Below are 23,434 nucleotides of genomic sequence, written 5' to 3' on the forward strand. Positions count from 1 at the left end.
TTATTATGGCATTTATTTCTTTTTATTTATTTATTTACTTTATGCCTACGTGTGTAAGTAGATATATATATATATATATATATATATATATATAATATTGAGGTATTCATTCAAAAGTTGAAAGCCTGGTTCGCTCATTATTCTTTCAAACGCTTTTAAGTGACATGTTCGTTTTCTCTTGTCTCGATTTATAAAATTCATTTTTATGCTGAGAAAAACAATGTAATTGTAGGTCTATTCGGCAATTCACGTTTCATGAAACAAATGCACGTGCAATTTTTTGGACATGGAACGATTTTAGAGTGAATTAACTCCAAAGAATTGCCGAAGACAATTATGACATATCCGGAAGTCGAGCGACAAACACAGATTTGTCCTCACGAGCTGGTTTTTGCTGCCCAGTAGCTACTTAAGGCCGATACCTGCATAAAGCTAGCAACGTCAGACCATTAAGGCCCGCGGGCGCGCCTGGGTTGCATAAAAACACGTGGACACTAGCGACCTGGGTGGTCTTAACGACGTGTGTGGTGGGACCGAGACCGATGCTGCGCTACTCAGCCCGGATTGACGGTGGTGGAAGGACACGCCACCCAGATTACCCTAACTCTTACCTCACTCTCTCTCTCTCGCACGCACGCACACACACACACACAAAATTAACGTAGTAGGGATATAACAACTTTTCACCTCACCGTCTAAAAATACGTGCTATACATGTATAAAATATCTTTCAGTGTAATAATGTGTTAAAAAAAAAAAAAAAAAAAGACAATAGTTTTAGGAACGATGCATTTAAAATTCCAAATCTCAAACTGAAAAAAAAGTCTCAATATTCCTTTTTGATTTTTTTTCTCATTTTTTGTTACAGGTCACTATGATGCCCGCTTATCATGTGCGTGATTACATACCGCATCGAGCCGACCCTTCCTAGTCCTAATACAAGACATTATTTTAAGCATTTCTGGGTAAACTCCGGCACATATAAAAACTGATTTTTTTAATGAAAAAATAATCATTAAAAATTCAAATAGTGCATATGTATGTGCGTAATTAATTATGCAATATTTCTAATATGTATATCAATTTAATTTGTAATTATAAATGTTATAAACCGAATTTATCATAAATAACTGAAAATTAGTTAAATTATTCTCGGTGTATAGACCAATTAGAATAAAACTAATTTATCTCTTATATATCTACTCTCCTTCCAGCTAGTTGCTCTTAAATGAAAAATAAATTTTGAAAAAATTTAAAGAAAATTATTTCTTTTCGAAATAATATCTTAAAAGAACATAGAAATGTTTTACCAAAATTTCCTCTGGCAAATGCTCCGATTGAAATTAAAACTGAAATTTATAGACAAATATTTGTAAGGATTCCAAATACCGGAATCCTTACAAATTTCAATAAAATTCTACCAGTCAAAGCCCAAGAATAATATGACGAGACCAAACAAATCGAAGAGCCATTTTGTAAAACGCACCCGAAAATGACTGGTATTATTACATGATTCTAGTTAAAGAAAGCTTCGAATATTTCGGTCTTCTAATCTTAAATTGAGTATTTGCAGTGATAAAACTATTGCATAAACAAGTCAGCTCATTTTCTTACTACAATTCAATTATAATATTATGATATGGAAGAGCAAAAGGTGTATAATATTTTTTCAAAATTTTGGAAAACAGTGTCAATAGTTTAAAAGAATAAATAATAAAATATAAACTAAATTACTATTTCTAAGAGAAATAAAATAACTTTTAATAGTAATCCACAGAAAAGCTATATGCATGATGTAGGAATTGAACACGTTTTATATATCTTGGTATTAAAGATTGCGCATAAAATTTATACCCAATAAACAGAAGACCAGTTGAGATTTATCTGTTGTGTCTGCACTCGTAGAAATGCCCAGCTGAGCCCCCCAAAAGAACGAAGGAGTGCACGTACCTTTAGCATTCGCACATGATAAACTGGAGGAGAGGTCATATCCAAAGCGAACCGATGCAAGCAGCCAAGATAATAATAGTGATTATCTGAACCCCATTTAAAATCGGTCATCGTTGCGTAGTCAAGACAACGAATATTTCATTCTTGATGTCGGCAAATAAATCACGATCGGGCTTGGTATACTCTATATAGCCACACGTGTGCCCCAGAGCACGAACCGGAAGTGGAACACCGAAGTATTTATTTAGGGAACGTGAAAAAAAAAAAAAAATGAATACACCAGAAGTTACCCGAGATTGAACTCGATGAATTTAGACATTAGAAATGAAAAGAAATAACTAAAGAAAGTCGAGCTCCCCACCCCCGCCCTTTTCCCCCCAAAGTAACAGAGATTATTTTATATCTCTTAGTAAGAAGGAGCAAACTGTTGCTATGCCAACGTTGTTGCTACAGTAACAGTCTTGCGTTGTTAATAAGTTTTCGTCTGCTTTTTATTCTGATGATATTGGCTAGAAGTTATGTGATAACAGCCGACATGCAATGAAAATACAAAGTCCATTTGCATATTGAGATTAATGTGGTGAAGACTATTTCGTTGACATTTTTATTTGAATGACACTAAAAGCAACGCCTTTGAAAATTCTTTGTATTCATATTCATTGTATGTAACTGTGGTGTTTCATAGAATCCCCACATTTTAATGACGTTTTTTTTTCATTTTTTAAAAGAGTAAAAAGAGGATTTAATTTTTTCTACAGAATACAACCAACTTGAGATTATCACCAAATTTTAGGAGCCAAACCAACAAGTAGTTTAGCGTCAAAAATTTCAAATCACATGAAGAAAAAAAAAAAAGGTCTGGAAGTATGCAACGAGATGTAACCCTTTATGTGTTTCAAGTCTGATAACATTCAAAACTCGAGGAAGAACACATACACACACACACACATATATATATATATATATATATATATATGCATGTTAAAGATACCAAGCTATTTTAAGCCTGGTTTTACTCCATTTCCCAAGTAAGAAAACAGACAAACAAGTCAAGTTTGCGCCTGCAAGTGTTGCAAGTCTAACTGACCCTGCACGTAGTGCAAGACCAAGGCAACTCATGGTAAAAGCTCTGATCACTAATCTTAATATTTACCCTTAATGCAAAGCCAAGGTAAAATTCTTTCTATATATATATATATATATATATATATATAATCACAAGAAAAAAAAATGTCATTAAAAAAATAAAATAAAATAAATCGTACATGACAATAGAAGAAGCGATCCGACAGTTAAAATTTTGTGCTCCCTCTTAGGGTTTAGGGTTTTGGGAGAAACGTTTTCTGCTAGAAGAAGTGGTAGGATTGCTACTCTCTTTCCACACAGAATAGTAAGAGTATCACAACCATCCATGCTCTTTGTGTTAGGGCATATTTGAATTGTTCAACAGACTCATTAGCATTATCAGTAATAATAATAAAAAAAATATTTAACGTTTTATAATTTTAAATGAAATCAAAATATATAGAAACATGAAATATGTTGTGCAGTGCTTTATCAAAATCAAAAAAAGAAAACAAGTCAAAACGAAAAATTGATAAAATAAATTTATTTATTGTAGATAGCAAAAATCTGCTTTAGTTCCTTATAACGGAACTAATAATTGTACATGGCAAGTCCTGAGTTTTGTATTTGATTATTTTAAGTACAGAAATATGAGTAATATTAGCAACTGCAATCCATTAAATCAAGTGAATAACATAACTTAGCAGTCTTTGGCTGAACTGTGAGCAAAATGGGCGCGATCTCTTGTGATATAACTGCTCAATAGCAGGGTACATTTTCATTGCACGGAGAGCTATTTGCTCACAAAAATATGAAAGTAATATTTATTTTATTTCAAGAAATAAATTTACTTTTGAAATAAATAGGTAAAAATTACAATTCATTTCCCATTGCTAATTTGATACAATGATATCTCTAACATTAACTACAGTTAGCATGTAAAAGATAACAGCACTGTCTATTTTCTGGTGTCATGTGATCTCGGAGAAAGAGTAATAAATTCACGAAATAATCATAAATTTCTTATCATATATAAAGTACATAGTATACACAATAAATAATGTCAAATTAACTTAAAGAGTGTAGTATAAATCTTCAACACCGTTTATTTACATAGTTTTGTAAATGATCAATATTTGTTAAGGCATCATCACAGTAATGATATATTTCCAACACTTTTTTGACTTCAATTTGTATCTCATTTCCATGCTTTACGTTTGTGCCAAAACGTAGCGCCATCTGTATTATTCTTTTGCACTTCAGCATAAATAATACAAATAATGTTTTTTTTTTAAATAAAATTATATAACATCGTTATGGTTTAAATGTTTTTGTGTGTATGCTTTTTCATGATTTTTTAATTTTTAATATCCCATATCAAGTTAGTTGTGAAACTTTAAAATTGTTTATAAATATTACAAATAACTGTTATAATGAATACCTTTTATAGAAATTATTTTTTATCAATCAAAGATCTATTCAAAGTGTCAAAATTTAATAACCTGAAATAATGCGGTTGACAGATAAAAATTAAAATAAATGAAAGCAACAAAAGAAAGTTTATAAAGTTCTTTCTGCGTAGGCTTTTAAATATACAAATATGTACACAAGTTTAAAATAATTTGAATCACGTGGGAGAGCAAATGGCAGTGTAGTTTTGATTTCGTTTCGAGTGTTAAATTCGTATTTTATGAAGGGCAAATTAAAATGAATTATGGATGAAAATATAATAATAGAATTATTGTAATATTAAGTTTGACTTATTTTATTAATAAAGACATCTCGTTTTTGAAAATCAAAACTAGAAGTCGTCTACTACTACTTTTATTAATATTTCTATTATGTAAACAACCAACTGGTATTTTTCCAATCCCCCAAACACATTTACACTCTCCTAGTGTGAAAATAGATAGAAATATTACGTGTGCTTCAATGATAAGAGAGTTAATATTATAGTATCTTTTATTAAAAATCATATAAAATTGAAATATAATATTTAACAGATATTCTCTAATTTTGAGCAACACCTCAAGTACTGTAGTTTTGTTTATTTGCCTTTTACCCTCTCGATTCATTTTGCTTTGGCAAATGAACAAGAGTTATAGGTTTTTCACCCGTAAACTGTAGACAGCGACTTTTTTTTTTGCCTGTCTTGATATTACACTTTCTGCAAATGCTTACTTTATCTGTCGACGCCAGTTTTTTATATTAGTTTTTAAACTAGTGTTAGTAATTCCCTGTACAATTTTCATCCATGAAGGGTCACCGGATTATCCTCGGCTGATTCAGCTTTGGAAGTGCTTAATCTCTTCTGCAGAAGACTTGGTGGACTTTCTCTGCAAGAAAAAAAAAATAAATAAATAAAAATAAAATAAATAAAATACAACAAATAGAGAAATGATTAGAGAATCAAAGAAGTTCGGTTCGCATCAATTCTTGCAATTCTAGCCAATAACATCTTTGGAAAAATTTTAAAACGATCTACTATTTGCAGTTTAAGGAGTAGACTCGAGTACCCATTTTTACTCGCTTGGGGGCATTCAATCGCTATCTCTATACATGTTTGATGTGACCCTTGTGTCAGGAGGACCATTAAGCAAGGCACACGCTCAGTTTTCTAAGCACTGCCTTAATAGATGAAGCCGTTACAAACAATTGCAGATAGCTGTCTTGGTGGCATAACACGGACCGCCCAGTGCAAGTTCCTTTCTTTACCCTAAGGGCATCAAACAAGGGGATCGTCACTCGAGTCTTTTTTATTTTTAATATGAGTTCCTAATATCACTAAGATTATTTCAAAGAAATAAATACGAGAAAACAAAGTGTTATTACAGTAGATGGCATTTTCTCCAAATAATAATGTCTTGTCCAGAAAATAAAAGTGCGATGTTATTGGTTACAAACAGACCAGCGTATACACCCTTAATCCAAAAAGAAACCGAACTTTTCGAAAATAGAAGAAACTAGTAGCGCCACCTGTTGTATCTTTTTGTTGTCAAAAGCGGCAATCTTCATTAGTGTTGTGTCAACTGTTTATGACATTTGTTTCATTAGAAGCCGTGTTATAGTGCCAAGAGTGTCAGTGTGTTTTGACGAACGGTCGGAAAATGAGTTTCAAAGAAAGAGCTGCGATTGATTTTGTGTTAAACTTGCTAAAAGTTTTACCGAAACGCATGAAATGTACGCTTCAAAAAGGATACAGTGATGAATGTTTATCCCGTACTCAAGTTTACGAGTGGGTTAAGCGATTTCAAAGTAGTCGTGAGACGCTTGAGGACGACGAAAAGCTGGGCCGTCCAAAAACTGGACTGAGCGAAGTTAAAATCCAAAAAGTGCCTGATTTCATCAAAGAAAACCGGAAATCGTCCCGAGAAGAATGAATGAATGAAGATGAATTGGGGATTCCAAAATCAACTGCGCACAATATTTTGACCGAGAGTTTGGGCCTTCGTAAATTGAATTCGCGATTTGTTCCCCACAAGTTGACCGACGACCAAAAAATGTATCGAATTGAACACTGCAAGGACCTCATTAAAACCACTCGTAAGGACTCAAACTTCCTTGAAACGATCGTTACTGGTGACGAAACGTGGTGTTTTGAGTTTGAGCCCAAAACAGAGTGCTGAGTGGAGACCACCAGAAAAGGGGCATCCGAAAAAAAGTCGCTTGGAGGAGTCAAAAGTAAAGACAATGCTGATTTGTTTCTACCATTCCAAGGGTAGAAACCATACCATTCCAAGGGAACGAATGGTATGGTTTTTACCATACCATTCCTTCCGCCTGGTCAAACGATCAATGGCGAGTTTTATCTCGAAGTTTTTTTGAAGCGATTGATAGCAAGGATTCGTCGCGTACAGCATGAATATCGTGACGACCGACCGTGTCAAAATACACTGTCACTCTTGGCACTATAACTCGGCTTCTAATGAAACAAATGTCATAAACAGTTGACTGACACAACACTAACGAAGGTTGCCGCTTTCGACAACAAAAATATACAAGTGGCGCCAATAGTTTTTTCTATTTTCGAAAAGTTCGGTTTCTTTTTGGACAGAGGGTATATAACTAACAATTAATTACAGAAGATTAGAAATAGTCTGGTGTTGGTCAGCTGTATTAGTCATGAACTCATAGAATGAGTGGAAGGCTTTCAAATAAGGAGTCCTTGGAGCTAATATCGTTTTCAATTTCATTGAACCTTCGATAACTTTACCTTAATGTAGCTGAACGTTTCTGCATTTCTTTAAAAATCCACATTTTCAACTTCAAAATAAAATTTCAATTCATTAAATTACAAACTGTTGATTCTCATAGTAGGCTTAACTTCGCAAACACTCTTCCTATACACACAACCTTCTCATCTATTAAGAGCAGTTCCACTCCTACTGATGCTCTTACAGATGTGTCACTTCGATGAAAGAGAAATTTATGAAATGAAACAGAGAAGTTTAAAAGGGAAATCGCTCTTTCTCTCAAATTTAATACAATCTCCAGGATTATCGTTGCATACTTTTAACTAGACACAATAAGAAGCGGTGATAACAAATTTTACACGGAAACTGTACCGATTTCTATTTTTCTTCTCCGTCTGGTTGGAAATATAGCTCATCCCTCTCTCTTTGCGATATCATTCCTTAGTGAAGACCTCAGCTAGCAGTGCTTGATCTTCAGAACATTTTAGCTTATCTAAATCTTGGCCAGCCTATGGATGTTCTTTTTGTGGGAGGAAGTGAAAAAAAGCGAGAGAAGAAAAAATTGCGATTCATGTTTTGAATGTAATTAACGGCCTGTCTCACTGATGATGTCCACACAACATTGGATGAAATCTATTGGAGTTTTTGAATAAAATTCTATAGAATTTTTGTTACATGTGTAAGTCGTGAAAGTGATTCAGATATGTGTAGCGCACATGTTCCATTAAAACTATTTATTAGAAAAAGTTGGAGTAACATTTTCCGAGCTTGGAGCTTTTATTTTTTCGATGGAGTGTTTTTTCACGGTAACCTCTTTGCTAAATATTTGGGACATACCTTTTGAGTCAAACCATTGCAGCATTGAATGTTTGAAATGGGAGTCAAAAATCGTTGCATGAAATCAAAGACGAAACTGCAGTCCCTTTTCCTCTTCCACAAAGTAAAATAATGGCAAGGGCTCATTAATTCTACAGGGCGAAGAATTCCCCGTACATCCTCGGGGTCGCTGGTTGTGATATGTCAAGACAGCTGCCATCACACGAAAGACATCATCCATAGTCGGAACCTAAGTGGGCTGTCAGCATTCGAGTCCACGCCACGTGAGCGAAACTACACCCTTGTTGTCACGTGACAGATTTGACGAAAGAGCCGCAGATGTTCTTGGCGACAGTTATGGGGAGATGATTCACGAACAGGGCGCTTCCTCCCCCGCTCAGACGTTTGCTACATTCTCAAAAGGGACCTTAACAATCCCCTTTTCTTTCCCTCTCTGTCCCCCTTGTGCTGTGACACTTTCAGTGCAAAGTCACTGACCTTCGATGAATAAAACAGTGTCGCGAGCGGCCAGAGCGTGAGCTTTCAGCTGTACTGAGTCCATCAAAATCAGCATTCGCCTCAGATTTCTTATCAACATGGACAAATAGCGAGGCAAAGAATAAAGAAAAAGAAAGAAAGAAAAACTTTTCAGACACTCACCCATTTTTTTTTTTTTTTTGCTGGGAAGAAGGCTTGGACCTCCTTATTTTAACTATACCCGCTAGAATGGTCAACTTTCCTACTAAAGCATCCCCCATGGAAAAGTGTGACTGTTTAAGAAATGCCTCGAAGCTTATCTTCAGAATAAGGATAAAATATTCAGGTCTAACCAAGTAAGCAAACTAATGTGAGCTCTAGAAGTTTCCGAAATTGAGCTCACTCCACCTTTGCCATATGCTGTTTGAATATTGTATGACTTAAAGGCACAATTCGAAAGGATCATGTATAGTGTTTTATTTGGTAAAAAACTGTTTACAAGATTTCATATTTTAATCATCATCATAGAGTATACTGGAAGAACTATTTTGGTTTTTGTTTTGTTTTTTGATGAGAACGAAAGAGTGAAACAGTCTGTCATAAAACCACGAATGAAGGCCTAATAAATAGAGATCCAAAATGCTCCTGCAGGATCGTATATTTTAAGCAATCAGTTTTGAGGCTAGTTGCGATAAGGTAGAGCAAGTTCCGCGCATGATGCTACTTTCAGATTTTTTTTTTTTTTTTTTTTAAATACTGTAGTACAAACGCTGGGTTGTCATCGTTATTCTATGTAATCTAATCGCCAAAATAAAACTGTTTAAACTCCTTCTTCAAAAGCAAACTTTAAACGATTAGATTACTTCTATATACCTTAGATTTTGTAAGAAGAAAATATATTCGAAATACAGAAAAGAAAGGGGGCGCGCATGTGTGTAAAGCCATGCAAAAATGCTGCAGCAGGCGAAGTTTAGCGTGGTATGATAATTGCAACTAGATTTCCATGCCAGTATCACAACAGCAGCGAGAACGTGTCTAACCAACAAACTGCCTCAAACCAATGTGCCTTGAGGCAGTTTGTTCATGTGAGAGAGAGAGAGGGTTACAGGAATGACCAAATGGATACCAATCGGTCGAATTGCACCATAATACAACAGTAATATGCACAGCAGTAAACTGCAGCGCACAACGAATCGGACCTGAAGGTGAATAAAAGCAGAAGTCCTCGCCGAGTTCCACTTCCATCAGCTAAACGCAATTTGCAATGTCTATATTGGTCAAAGAAACCTTTGGTATTGAAGGTTCCTTTGCCCGCCAGACCCTTCTGTTTACTTCTTTTAGAATGGACAAAAGGTAATCTGGTCGCGAATTTCGAATTCTAGTAATCTGTGGTACAGTCATCCACGTAATGACAGCAGCATTACGAATCCATGGACCTACTATGCTATGCAGCCCCACTATAGGTTGGTGACGTTGGAAGTATTTTCTAAGCCGACGTCAGGCAATATATGTTGATGGACCGGAGATCTGAATACCACAACTTACACAGCTAAGTACATGCGTTCATGTTGGTAGCGTATTCGCCTCGTTATTTCAAACAAAATCATACGCTATTCCAAATGACACCAATCGTACTGGAATGTTCAGCATGACCTTATAAACTTAAGAAGTTCTACAAGTTCGTCCGGAGTACGCTTTTGCCAACATTCGTTCCCACAACCTATTGTAGTGGAATATCTATGCTATCCACTCGACCAACCAGGCAGCCATTTTGTCCCTTCATCTCCCGAAAATTCCTGTAATGAAAATGGAAATGTTGGTTTCATTCTCACTTGACGTGCTAATTCTTCCCAAAGATGAGAGTATACTGCGTTCTAACGCAATATATTCTCATCTTCCCAACTCATATCGGCACAGCCTATGACACGTTATATTGACATTATGAACATATGGTGGTCCAGACAGGTTTAACTCCACGAAAGGGAATCCTATCTTTAACAAGACACAGCATCCCCAAACCATAACAGACATTTAACAAATGGAAAGTTACATACACTCTAGCGAATACCAAACACATCCATTTAATGTGAAGGGTGGATGTGCATTTTGTGAGTGGTGTCACTCCATAAGTTTTCCAACGGTCAGCGCAATTCATACATGAATAAAGATTTTACAATATCCACAGCTATTTCTTTTCACTTCGTTTCTGTCTTTTAATGATTCAGCTGCAGTTGATCTTGGATACTTTGTGACATTCTGAACAATCGCATCTAGCTGATGGGTTTGGAAATTTTGATCAATTTTTAGGAAATTGGTTAATTACAAATCACAACCATTTCCAATAGTGGATATAACTCATTTGGAGCGTATCTCTTGTTTTTTTACACCTTTCTGCGTATGTATTTTTTACTGCTATGCGGTGTTTTTTTTTTAATATGACGCATGCGTACAGAGACGAATGGAAAAAGGAAACTAAACAGGGGATTAAGTATTTTTTACAAAATCTACATTTGCCCATAGAATCCACTTGTAGCATTTTCAAGGTGTCCAATTATATTCAAAGTGGCTTCAGATTTAACTTTTAATGTGAAGGCACTTCACATTAAAAGTATTGATCAACACAAAAGTGTTGATCAATACTTTTGATCAACGTACAAAAATATTCTGATCACTTAATAACGTACATTTGTTACTTAAAAAGAGAGCCAAAAGGCTTCACATCGGCGATGCAAAATCATTCAAATTAAGTGGATATTGAATCCAACATGATTTCAAAACCAAATAGAGAAACTACAAGAGTTTCATGCTGAATATATAGAAACTATATAAAAGTTTCGGCGAATACAAGCGTACGCTAAACTTTCATGACAGGGCAACTCGTAGTAAAGGTGGACTAAGCACCGATCACTGTCCTTAGTATTTTCTCATAATGTAAAACACATCTCCTAGGAGATGTATATACATTATAGGGGAGAGGTCACTGCCCAGACCGGTTTCGACCTTTTTTTGAGGTCTAACACATCCAAGAGTTATTAGATATTCTCGTTTAGAGAATGCAAAGAAGCATCGTTCAAGATGATTCGAGGTATATTTGGAAAAAACACCTCGCTTGCATTTTCTAATTCAAAATGGAACACAAGATGAAGTGCTTTGAAAGAGCTGTGCACGAGTGCTTGCGAACACGTGATTTCTCCGCCCGGTGTCTCCTCTTGATCGTAAACGACAGACAAAGAAAAGAGTCAAACACTGCATTCTCTCTGGTCCATTATAACAGGCTACACTGATAAAAGAGTCTCTTGATGTGGTATTCGTTACCGTTCAGTGGGCTAGTTCTAGTACTTCCCCGCTCTCGTTGCAACCGAGCGAGTCTGCTTCTCATCAGCTTCTAAAAACGCCGCTCGTTCTTTCTTTGTAGACACTTATTTTATCCCACGAAGGCCACTGTAATATGCCCGTTCGCAACTCAAGCCTGACACTTGTCTGAAACACTTAAGGGGGTGAAGTGTTTGTACAAACCACATGGCGCTTGCCACTGCTTTTGAGAGAAGTAGTTACACACACACTTACCCACTTTTGGAAAAACAAAAATCGATCTCTGTAACTAATACTAGTTAATAATGAACAAACTGCTACAGTTTGGGCTTTTCAAATTCAATTCACCTCTCTTAGAAGTCAACTGTTGGGCTTTGTTTAACCCCCTAAAAGGTATTCTTGAACTTGACTTGTAAGACTCAACCACTTGAGTGCTACGCATTTTCATGGACATAAATGGAAGAAAAGCAGTGTACAACTAAGCCTACCCCAAGTATTTATTGTATATTGAATTTTTGAAAAGCAAATTCTGGTTTTCTTTAAAACATCCTTTACTATTACGTAATATCAATAAGATCCCAAGTGGTATTAATGGTGTCGTCAGCACACAAAAGTTGCAGAGTCATGAGACTGCATCGTAGGCTGCCCGTTTATTTTTTAAGTGTTTGCAATCTAATTCGGAGCAAAATTTCGGAAATGAACCGTCAAATTTCGAGATCTTGCAAAAAAACCTCTCGGTGACGCCAATGACCAATGCCAAAGTTCCATACAGTGACAAGAGTTATCCAAGTCATTCTATCAATTAGTTTGTTTTATACAGCTGTCTGAAGCAAAAGTGTTGTCTGTATTCATTGAAATGGATAAAATTGAGTATCGTGAGGTTATAAAATTCTTTGTAAAAGAAGGTTTAATGCCAAAAGAAACTCATTCGAAGTTCATAAAAGTTTATGGGCACTCTTCTCCTTCGTTTTCGACAATTAAGAAATGGGCTGCCGAGTTCAAACGTGGCCATATTTGCTTCTGGAGCATAGACAGAGAAATGTAATCCGAATCCGAATGTTTAATTTTTTTTAAATATATATATAAGATTCATCTGATTTCTTCTGATGTTAAATCAACATTGAATGCCGTCAGTTTGAAACGGTAAGAGGGTGTTTAATGTGATCATCGAGACAAGAACCGGAAGAAAAGTAATAGGCCAAAAGATTTGTTTTTCTTTGCATCGTTTCTTTCTTCTCTTCATCTGCTGAAAATAAGGAAGAAGCGGGGCTGGACGAAACTTATGACCAACACTTCTGGTGAGGGAGCAGAAGCGGGAGTACCATGAATATAGTTTTCTTTCGTTTGTCTTTTTCAATGAACAAACAAAAGCGAACAATTCAATATTTAAAATAAATATTACTACTCCTTTAAAAAAAACAATTCCCACTTCCCTAGCTTACATTTATAATACTTAATCCCGGATTTATAATAAATTTGTAATAATTAAACTTAATATATTTAAGATGAACATAATTTGTGTGTTCCTCTTCACTGACTTAAAATACTAACCACAACAATAAAATGACTAATTTAGAATTAAATTATTGTAGAATTAAATCAAAGAGGTGTCGCTCTAAGTACAAATCCCCCCCCCCTTGAAAGATAAAGAACACAGCGTTTGGATTTGGAATCTGTTCACAATGTTTTCCATAATATTACAGAACATTACAAGAATATAATCGCTAGTGTTAGAAGAAGACCACCAGAGGCGTTTAAATGGAAACGTGATGTTCGAAAGATCTCAACGGTCAACTCGAAAGATCTCAACGTGATGCTCGAAAGATCATCAACAGATACTGAAACGCAACAGGTTGAATACAGAACACAAAGCGAAAAATAAAACGCTGGATATTTAAAGCGCCCTGACCTCAATTCTCGCGTTAATGGAAACTTTAAAAAAACCATCGTGTGTTCCAGTCACGCCACAGCGGTCATAATAATAACAACCTGACAATTATCTTATTATTTCTTATCCCCTCGACTGTGATCCTTCGGTCTTCCATTAGCCTCGTAGTTCGACCTTTGACCTCGCACATGAAATGAGAGTGCGAATTCCGTAATGTGGATTTGAGATAAGTTGAGAGAGAGAGAGAGAGAGGAGTGTTCGTATTCCGCTCAGGAAGTTCATCTCTTTGATGCGTGCTGTTAAATGCACCTGACCAAATTGGGTGTTGGATCAGGACAATCAGCTCCAAATGGAATTTCTGGGAGCTGCACTTGATGTCATTAGCGTCGCGTCAATTTGCATTCGCAGCCAAGATATTCTTTTGGAAGCAAATCAAGCCCTTAACCTCTTTGATCCTGAAAGTAGATTCTCACGAGTTATGCAGATGGATGTATATAAATCCGGTAATAAAGCTCCGAAGGATTAGCCGTACGATACCAATCACCCTTCTAATAACAGCGACAAAGCTGGTTTGCTGACATTAGCCGATCTTTTACTTGCGGGTATTGTCTTAATCGAGGTAAAAAAAGCCGTAAATAATTTGCGTTCGTGATTCGCATGTTCCTCTTTGTAGGGCACATGTGCTTTAAGGTCTTCTAAAGGGACGTCATAAAGTGGCTGCATGATTTCGTTTCAATAGGAAGCTTTCTTTTATGGCTGAGAACCACAAGAGCATTAACCATGCTCGTAATCAGGAGTGGCCTGCTATGGTGCCACTTCCGCGTGCAGATCAAGGGCACCAACAGAATAAGGACGATATGACACAACATTCAACTACTTAACACTCTTAGAGTGAGGCTGTAATACCATAACAACAGTTTGACACGACATCTAACGACAAGACTGAATTAACATTTGAAAAAAAAAAAAAAAAAATTGCTGCAATGTGTTCATTGAATTCCGATCGTCTAGTCCAATGGATAGTTACATAAACAAATAATTTGGATAGGATATCTTGCATATTATTTCAGCTGTCTATATATATATACAGGGTGTTCGGGATAAATTTGACAGTTTCGTAAGGAAAAAGAAAATCTTCTTTGTATCTATTAAATTTAATGAATTGACAAAAAAACATTACAGGCAGAGTTAATTACAATACTATCAACAAGATTTACTCAAAATAACCACCATTAGCATCGATCACAGCTTCAATTCTGCTTCGGAACCTCGAACAAGCTGATGCTACAGTCTCCCTGGGAAGGGCCGCAAAAACTGTTTTAATTTTATCCATTAACTGGGCTTTTGTATTACTGGAAGTGCGATTGGTGTCTTTTTCAACTGCGCCCCATACAAAATAATCCATGGGGTTAAGGTCTGGGGAGTTTGGAGGCCAAACATTTGGACTGGTGAAGTCGTAGAAATTTTCAGACAACCATTTTTGACTTTTCCCAGAGGTGTGGCAAGGGGCCGAATCCTGCTGCCATACATACGGCCTACCATTGGCTACCCTTGTTATCCAGGGCTTGACTACAGTTAGCAACTCCACGAACAAAGCCCGAATTCCAATGCCAGGGTTCTTCAACACCTGTTCCTGCAGATTTGCGAGGAATTCTGCTGTACGAACGCAATCAGATCGTCTGCTAGGGATCTTTCTTCTTGCTACATCCTCGTAGTCACCATTGCAAGTCTCTAGTTCATGCCTGATTGTTTTTACTGTATTCAGGGAGCATTGGGCAGCAGTCGTAATATCCTTATTTTGATGGCGGGCACGAATCATCATGATACAAGTTATTCTCTTCCATGATTCAGGTGGGTTCCAGCTATCCATCCTTTCTGACATCTTGTATATGAATGAAGAAGGGTCCAAACTTTTAAATGAAGAGAAGTGTGTGTTAATACATGTAACTTACGGAAAAATATAATTAATTATAAATATGTCAAATTTATCCCGAACACCCTGTATATATATATATATATATATTTCAATGAATTTAGGAATGGAAAATTCTGCCTGAAAACGGCTAAGTTCATGCTTATAATATCACTGAAACACCACAATGCAAAAAGGATTCATCAGGTGATATATATCTTGCGTTTTAAGATCAATGACCTATCACTGCCAAATAACTGGGCTTCTTTGAAACCTAATTAATCCTCTGGGTAATCCTATGAGGGATGAAAACCTCGAGGTTCTGGGAGGGGATGCTGTCATTCAGACGAAACTATGAGCTTGTTAGTTTGGTGTGGATGTTCGTGATGTCCTTTATACATATAATATATGCACTCTCCAAGATGGACTAGGTCACCATGAGAAAAGCGGACCAACCCCCCCCCATCAGGGGAGAGAAGCTTTTCCCAGCAATAAATGAAATCAGATGTAACTGACATATAGGAAATGCCATGATCCAAGGACTCATAAAAATAGTGTTCTGTGCAGGGGCGGCTGCAGCATCCCCACTTTTTCTGGATATATAAATATATTTATTAATTTATTTATATTTTAAATAATAATATATCATATTTTATTAATCCTATAAAATTCCCTTATTTTCTATAAAAAATAATAAAAATCCATCTTGTAGCACTGAAGAGGGCGAAGGACGCTAGCGGCACTGTGTTTACTACAGTGTCGTATTGCTACGCGCGCAAGCATATACACGTCATAGTGAGATACGAGCTATTAGCGTAATGCGGCACTGTCCGTCGCGCAGTTCCACCGTTGTTTATATGCAGTTTGCGCCGGTAGTAGAGTGTTCGTAGTGCTTATCGTGTTTACTCCGTCTCTTTAAATATTCGGACTTTACAATTAAAGACATAACATTTGTTAAGTTTTTATTTTAAAACATTATTGGGGTTATGATAATGAATTTTATTTTTAAGTCATTTTGAATTATACCAAACTGTATAATTTTATCGATAATAAACAATATTTTTTCATGATTAATTTTTTTTTAATTTTTACCATAATTTTGATATTTTATCCAAACACGTATACACTTTACTTACAGTGTGTATGTATATTTCGAAATTGTAGCACCCCCACGATTTCAAGCCACGAGCCGCCACTGGTTCTGTACCTAACTCAATTCAGATTTTTAATAAGAGAAGGAAGACTATTTTTAAATCTAAATGTACTTAATTTGATTTCAACTTTTTTTTAAGCCATGAGTACTAAATGGGAAAAATCCCATAATATTAAGTACCAATATATATTCTAAATAAGCAAATTTATGCATCTTGTAACAATTTGTTACAAAGTGCTTTAGCACTTCGTTGGATATGAAACAATAATAATAACAGATCCTACACGTTTGAGTATTGTCGAGTGTGTGGCGTCAATTTAAAATGGTACATATTTCATTCGAAGGTGAAGATGGAAATTCAGAATGTACGTTTGGGAACAGCCTCGAAGCTTTTGAGAATTGACTCCATGAGGTTCTGGGAGACACTCCATCGAAAGACGTGATAAATTCCTACAGTTCTATTTAGATTTCTTTGCAGTGGATCCCTGTTGTGAACAACTAGTTCTACCACATCTCAAAGAAGCTCAATGGGACTGGGATCCAGTGATTGAAGGGATACAATCCATTATGGTAAAGTGGCAATATGTTCCTGTAATGAATGACACTGGAATGGCCTTGTGTGTTGAAGAAACAAAACAAAACAAAACATGAACAGATTATTGCTTTAACTCCATTGCCTTGCACAGTTATGAACAAACATAGTGGAACTATAGCTTGGTGGTCCTGTAGCTATCCTATTATTTTCATTTAATGATATAAGTAACTGAAATTGTGGTCTTTTTTCCGCTCCTCCTGCTTGTGTTCCTTCTCCAAGGAATATTAGCGTTCAATATCGTACACCTAAGCTGTAGCTGTTTATTTTTGTTAAGACTGGGGTGGTCCCTGATCGTACCGCGCTGTCGTTTGCCTGACGTTAACCATCTGGTGTAATAATCTACACTTCTGATTATTTGTCTGCATCTCGTATTGATCACCTGTTTCCACGCTGGACTTTGACTTAATATTTTCTGTTTATCTTGCACATGGTCATTCTAGCAAAGAAATGGTCTCTCTCTCTCTCTCTCTCTCTCTCACAGTTACTGCCTATTTATAGTGTCTTATATTGTGCGTGTTAATGGCGGGTTCCATTAACATGGGGATGTCTGTAATATTTTGACTGAGTGTAATACAATGTGTTCGCCTTTCTGCAAACAGCACAACATTACCACTGGTTCCAATATTCGTGGCTGCATGTTTGGATTTCCCATAAATTTATTAAAACATGATTTTAATTTAATTATTAACAAATCTATTGTATAATTTTAAAATGCCACGAAGAATTTGATCATTTTTGCATAACATTCCACTGAATTTAATGCAAGACTGTAAGTTAGTATATTTTAAATATAAATCATCTCCTTCGACTTCGATTTAAAAATATTACTACGTGTCACATATTACTGTTCTGAATTTGTAAACGAGAAGCGTTTTTAATGTCCTTCGATGAAAAAATCCTGTACAACGTATACTCAAGTGTCGCCACTGACCAGTTCGTACCTGGAATATGAGAGAGGTTAACAACAAAGAGACTTGGATCAGTTGCCGGAAGCATTTTTACGGCCTGCACAGCTGTCGTTGTGGCCACTGTTAGGTGGAAGTAGGTTTCTTGGAGAGTGCAATCCATGTTTAAACCGAACAAAGTCCATAACAGTTAGCAGAGCTTCAGAACCGGGTCAGATGCATGTTTTTCCACCTTACCACAGTAATTTCAACTCATTAACCTCGACTAAACAACGTCGGACAGCTATTACGATCCCGCTACGTCACACAGAAAGACGGCTACGAGAAAGAACGCGCGTGGCGTTTTTGAACTCCCTGAAATGAACACTGTAGCTGGAGGCCACAGATTATCGACTGTTCACTCCGGGAACATTTTCGCTACAACGTGGCCACTCTCCCCAACCTACAAAGCAAGACGTCGGAACTGCCAGGAGATTCTGCTTCCCCTTCCTCCAATAGAAAAGATCTGGAATTAATTTAGATAAAAACTCCAACTTGCACCGGGAAACGAGAATGGATAAACACATGTCGACTTCTAAACGTACGTCAGTCACTAACCGGTCTGGTTGCCACTACGATAGATAATCAAACAGACGCGAGCCACCACCAAAGATCATGTGTTCTAGTGGCGAATACAAAAATAAACAGAGCGCCGGAGAAACCGCGAAATATTCATCAAGTGTTTGGTGTTGAAAACACTTCTTTCGTCGCCCCAATAACGATGATCATTCGATATGTAAACATCCCGATACTGCCGATCCAAAATGTCAAAATTTCGATGCGGAACTCGCAAATGAAATATCGCCACTGTACTTGGGTTGGAAAATTAGTTCATTGTCATCTTATTTCGGTGTCAAACTTTGGCTAATGTGGCATGCGTTGATTAGGATCATGCCATTTAAGGATTATGTTTGACGATGGATTCATTGTATACAATGAATCCATCATAGTATTGCTTAGCTGTTGGTTCACTGAAAATATTCCATGAACGTTTCTTTACCATCTAAAAATAAAGTACACAAGGGAGCAAATCAAAGGACTCGGGTTCGTCGCGACTTAGCCAATAAAGAAACTCATTCTGAATTCTTTGCTTCACTGACGTCGAATTCTTGAGTTTGATTAATATCTATGTATAGATCAATGAAAATAGCTTTTCCGTTGTTTATTTCGTGGATCTCTGGATTTTTTTATTCTCATTCAGTCAATGAGCCGTTAGGTTTGCATGATTTTCCAATAATTTCTTAATTCTGATTGAAGAACTTCTTTTGAGCCCGGTGATCAGTTTTTTTGATTCATAACAAACATTTTCTGATTACGCACGTAGAATATTCTGGACGCAATCTTTACATGAATGTTCTTTATGCCTATACTTCAAAATTAATCGCAATAACTCTTTCTCTCGATTGATATTTAGTTCATTTGTTATTATTTCAGTGAGTTAGCCGATCTCATACAGGGATAGGTTTTTTTTTTTTTTTTTTTTTCCCCACCCGGAAACTCGGTTTTTACCTGTTATGGGGCACGAACCGAGTTTCCGGGTGGGAAAATATACACGCATATACTGACATAAGACACACCGGGAAGCATAGGGCTAACCACTTTATCCTCGAAGAGGTTGCGGTTTCAAATCGTAATAGGCCATGCCTACTACGAATAACGGGCCACTAGGCCTAATACGTGAAAGACGGAGAGAAGAGTTATTATTTAAAGAGAGCTCAGTGTTTTACACTTTCGTGGGAAAAAAAAAAAAAAAATCTTTCACCAATTCAAAAACACAACGCATGAACACGAAGTTATCTCCATAAAATATCTTTTAACATCTCCATAACTTCAGAACTCTTTATACAGTGGCCAACTGAATTTGATATCGACTTTCTGTAAGCGAAATTTTCGTATTACTCTTTCAATATTTTTGTATAATGAGCACGTCACACACACACACACACACACACACACACACACACGAGTACCTCATTTAGACACGCTAACATCATCTAAAACAACTTGAATGCCACAATGGATTCAGACATGTAGGAATATATCCCAACCACCGTTAACTTTCCAGTTACCAACTGCGTCATAATAAAGATATTTTATTTTCATACTTTGGCTCATAGTTTAACGTAATTCAAAAATCAACCATCTTTACTTGCGATCCAGTTCAGACGAATTGAAGCTGGGTAAGATGAGAGGTTCATTTTCAAGTCCATACGCTTAACTGTAATTACAGATCCATTAATACATTTAGACCTACAATTACAGTACTGTCTCTATCACGCAAACAAAGCTGTACTATCCACTATCCATGAATTTTTAGATTCAGAAGTAGGAAGCAATGAAAGCGAATGTGATAAGCGTGTCAACTGCTGGTATTCTTTGACCGGTTTGTCTTTTTTGCGTGAGAAAAAAACACTATACTTGTAAAATTTTCTCGAATTCTTAAAAGGGATGAGAAGGCAGAACTTTCAAAACAACAAGAGTAAATTTCGTTTACTCTTCGTCATAGACCTCCCAGCGCTGTCTTGACAGCGCTGGGAGGTCTTTGCTTAAATGAATGAAACAGCAACAACAAAATCAGCTGATCCAAGAAACAGACAAAGTTCGTATTTTGGCTTTCACTTTGTGCTTGTCTTCCCCCCCCTTTTTTTTACATTAAAATTTCAAGTACCAAACTTCACCGAACCAACTTTATCTTTTTGTGTGCGGACGATACGTGAGTGTAGGAATCTCGAGTGTGTTCTGTCATAAAGGTCAGACTCCTGACCCCTCTTAAGGTAGTGTAAGCTAATATGCATTAAGCAAACATTAAGAAACTCTGTTCCAGAGCATTCAAGTATTGTAAAGGAGTGGGGGTGATTCAGAAAAGCAGATTTTTGAAGTTGCCGACTATTAGCATATTCCTCAATAAACAGCAGTACATGATCACATGACAATGAAATCTACACAGTGAGGTGAATCATATACTGACTGACAAACAAGAACTAAATTCCAGGGATCGCATTTCGACCTACCATTAAGTTCACGATTAACGGTTATATCAAAGTAACCTATACAAGCCCTTAACTGCTTGCAGAGATACGAACGATTTGATCACTGTTTTGAAGCAGTGATCAAGTCGTTATGAATTCTTCTATAATACTAAACTGTAATATTAGGAATTAAGATGAATCATGAACAGAAACTTTACTGAGGATTTTTTGTGTCTTTCTCTCACACTGAGTTGAACTGAAATCCGTTGTCACTAGAGAGATGAAAGAAACAGCAGACAGATGTGCACTACGATCACTGCGCCTAAAATTAACACCAAAGAAAGCACGTGTATTCCCGAAGCCCCTAATTCAAATTAAAGCATGAAATCTGAGATAAAATATGTCGCCGCATTCGCCTTTGTGTTGAAAAGATCCGAGTTCGAATCTAGTCAGGAACTTTTAAAACTTTTCAGCTGAATATGAGTTGTTAGCTCCATATGAGAACGGAGGGTTGCTCTCAATAAGAATTTTATTTTATTTTATTTTTATTTTTTTTATTTATCTAGCATAACAGGCCAGAAAAGGCTGGTCGATTTGTATAGTCTCTGTTACTATTGGCTCACGCGAAAAGTTAAGCAAGTCTGAGAGCGATAGTAGTTGGAAGGGGTTCAATCGTTTATGCTGTTGGAACTCTGCTGAGGACAGGTCATTCTCACAGGATTAACTTCGGCCTGTAAACTGGCGTATGTCAGACCTCGGTGCCTTCCGGACACGTGGGAGATATGACAAAGATAACAAATCTAGCAAAACAGACAAACCGGCCGGAGACCACACAAAATTAAACAGACAGAAATATGGCTTAATTTCAACTAACTCACATGTTCTAACATACAGAAATAGCCTGTTGTATAAGAATTATCGAAGTTAACTGATTGGAATCTTAAAGGTTGGCACCGCTAATGTCATCACTGTTCGTCCTCGAAAGGATGACAAAAGATGGCGGTTTAATCGTCGGTACACAAACTCGTAAAATTGGCTCTTGGATAACTTTTAGAAAACTTTGTAGAGTCTGACATGATCCGCTGTCTTTGAGAAGATTGATTACTATGGATATTTTTGCTCCTTTCAAAATTACGCATATAGGACGGTAACACGGTCTGCCGCTTCTTTATTTTGGTGTCTGGCATCACCGATAAGACACAGCAGGATTCCTTCCAGTTTAACGTCAGAAGCAGCTCACCGAGATTTTATGACCGGAGAACGAAACTACTGAGAATGACCGCATGGGGTAAAGTCGTAAAGTAATGGATCTTATTAAGCCAGGTGGCAGTCGGTTCATTAATATTTTGGGAAGAAACGCTACTTCCTGCAACAGGACAGCGCGTCCGTTAAAATAATGGACTCGGTAAACAGTCGCACAACGAATATGCCCCTTTCTTAATAACGCACTGCGAGATAACTCGCCTCGCTACACGTCAACGCACATATTATTGAAAATATTTATTTATTCACAACTGCCAAGGGAAAAGTTAACGTCAAGTACTGCGTTGCAACATATTCAAGTGTTGAGTTTCGAACAGAAAGAAGGCTCGATCCGAAATGTTCAGTAGATTGGAGGATAGTCTGCGAATGGATGCTCACCAACAGCTGCTTGTGTTTGTACAGACTAAGATGAGTCCTCACTGAGGAATGACACCCTTGGTGGACAATTTCTTGATCGTATGAAGAAATGAGTGCAAGCTTCATCTCGGAGAGGTTACTCGAGATTATAACAAATATGAGATAATAATGAAAAAGTGAAAACGTCTCGAAATCAAGCTGAAAACTCAAAACAGACAAACCAGCCTCCTAGTCTTAGTTGCTTGGGCAGTATCAGTTTCAAGAATAGCTGCCCTCTTCATAGGAAGATAAGAAAAATCTCCAACGTATCTTGCTACGAATTGTGACCCGTTCTTCCGATTTCACTGTACAGTCTGCTTACTGAAAACAGAGTTAGTTTTCATGGAACTTTTTTTTTGTATTCCTCTCCTAACACAATGTAAGTCTATATAAGTTTCTATCGAACATTGTGCAAAAAAAGGCAACTGAAATACCTCAATTAATGCAAACGTTATTTTTGAATTGTGTCAATTCATTAAGAAGAAAAAGCAGGCCGAGCGT

At 36.7% G+C, this 23,434-nt stretch overlaps 1 protein-coding gene across 1 annotated transcript in view; it reads right to left on the bottom strand.

Annotated features, from left to right (window-relative positions):
• Positions 1–3,539: 3,539 nt before the first annotated feature.
• Positions 3,540–23,434, bottom strand: part of LOC150099923 (growth arrest-specific protein 1-like) — a 29,413-nt gene continuing 9,518 nt past the window's right edge. Inside the window, exon 2 of the mRNA XM_090402711.1 lies at positions 3,540–5,351. The gene's annotated coding sequence lies outside the window, so the exon portion shown is untranslated. The remainder of the gene's footprint in view (positions 5,352–23,434) is intronic.

This window comes from Typopeltis vanoorti, chromosome 13, assembly GCF_054136105.1.
Source record: "Typopeltis vanoorti isolate ZY-2024b chromosome 13, IOZ_Tvanoo_1.0, whole genome shotgun sequence".
NCBI classification, from domain to species: domain Eukaryota; kingdom Metazoa; phylum Arthropoda; class Arachnida; order Uropygi; family Thelyphonidae; genus Typopeltis; species Typopeltis vanoorti.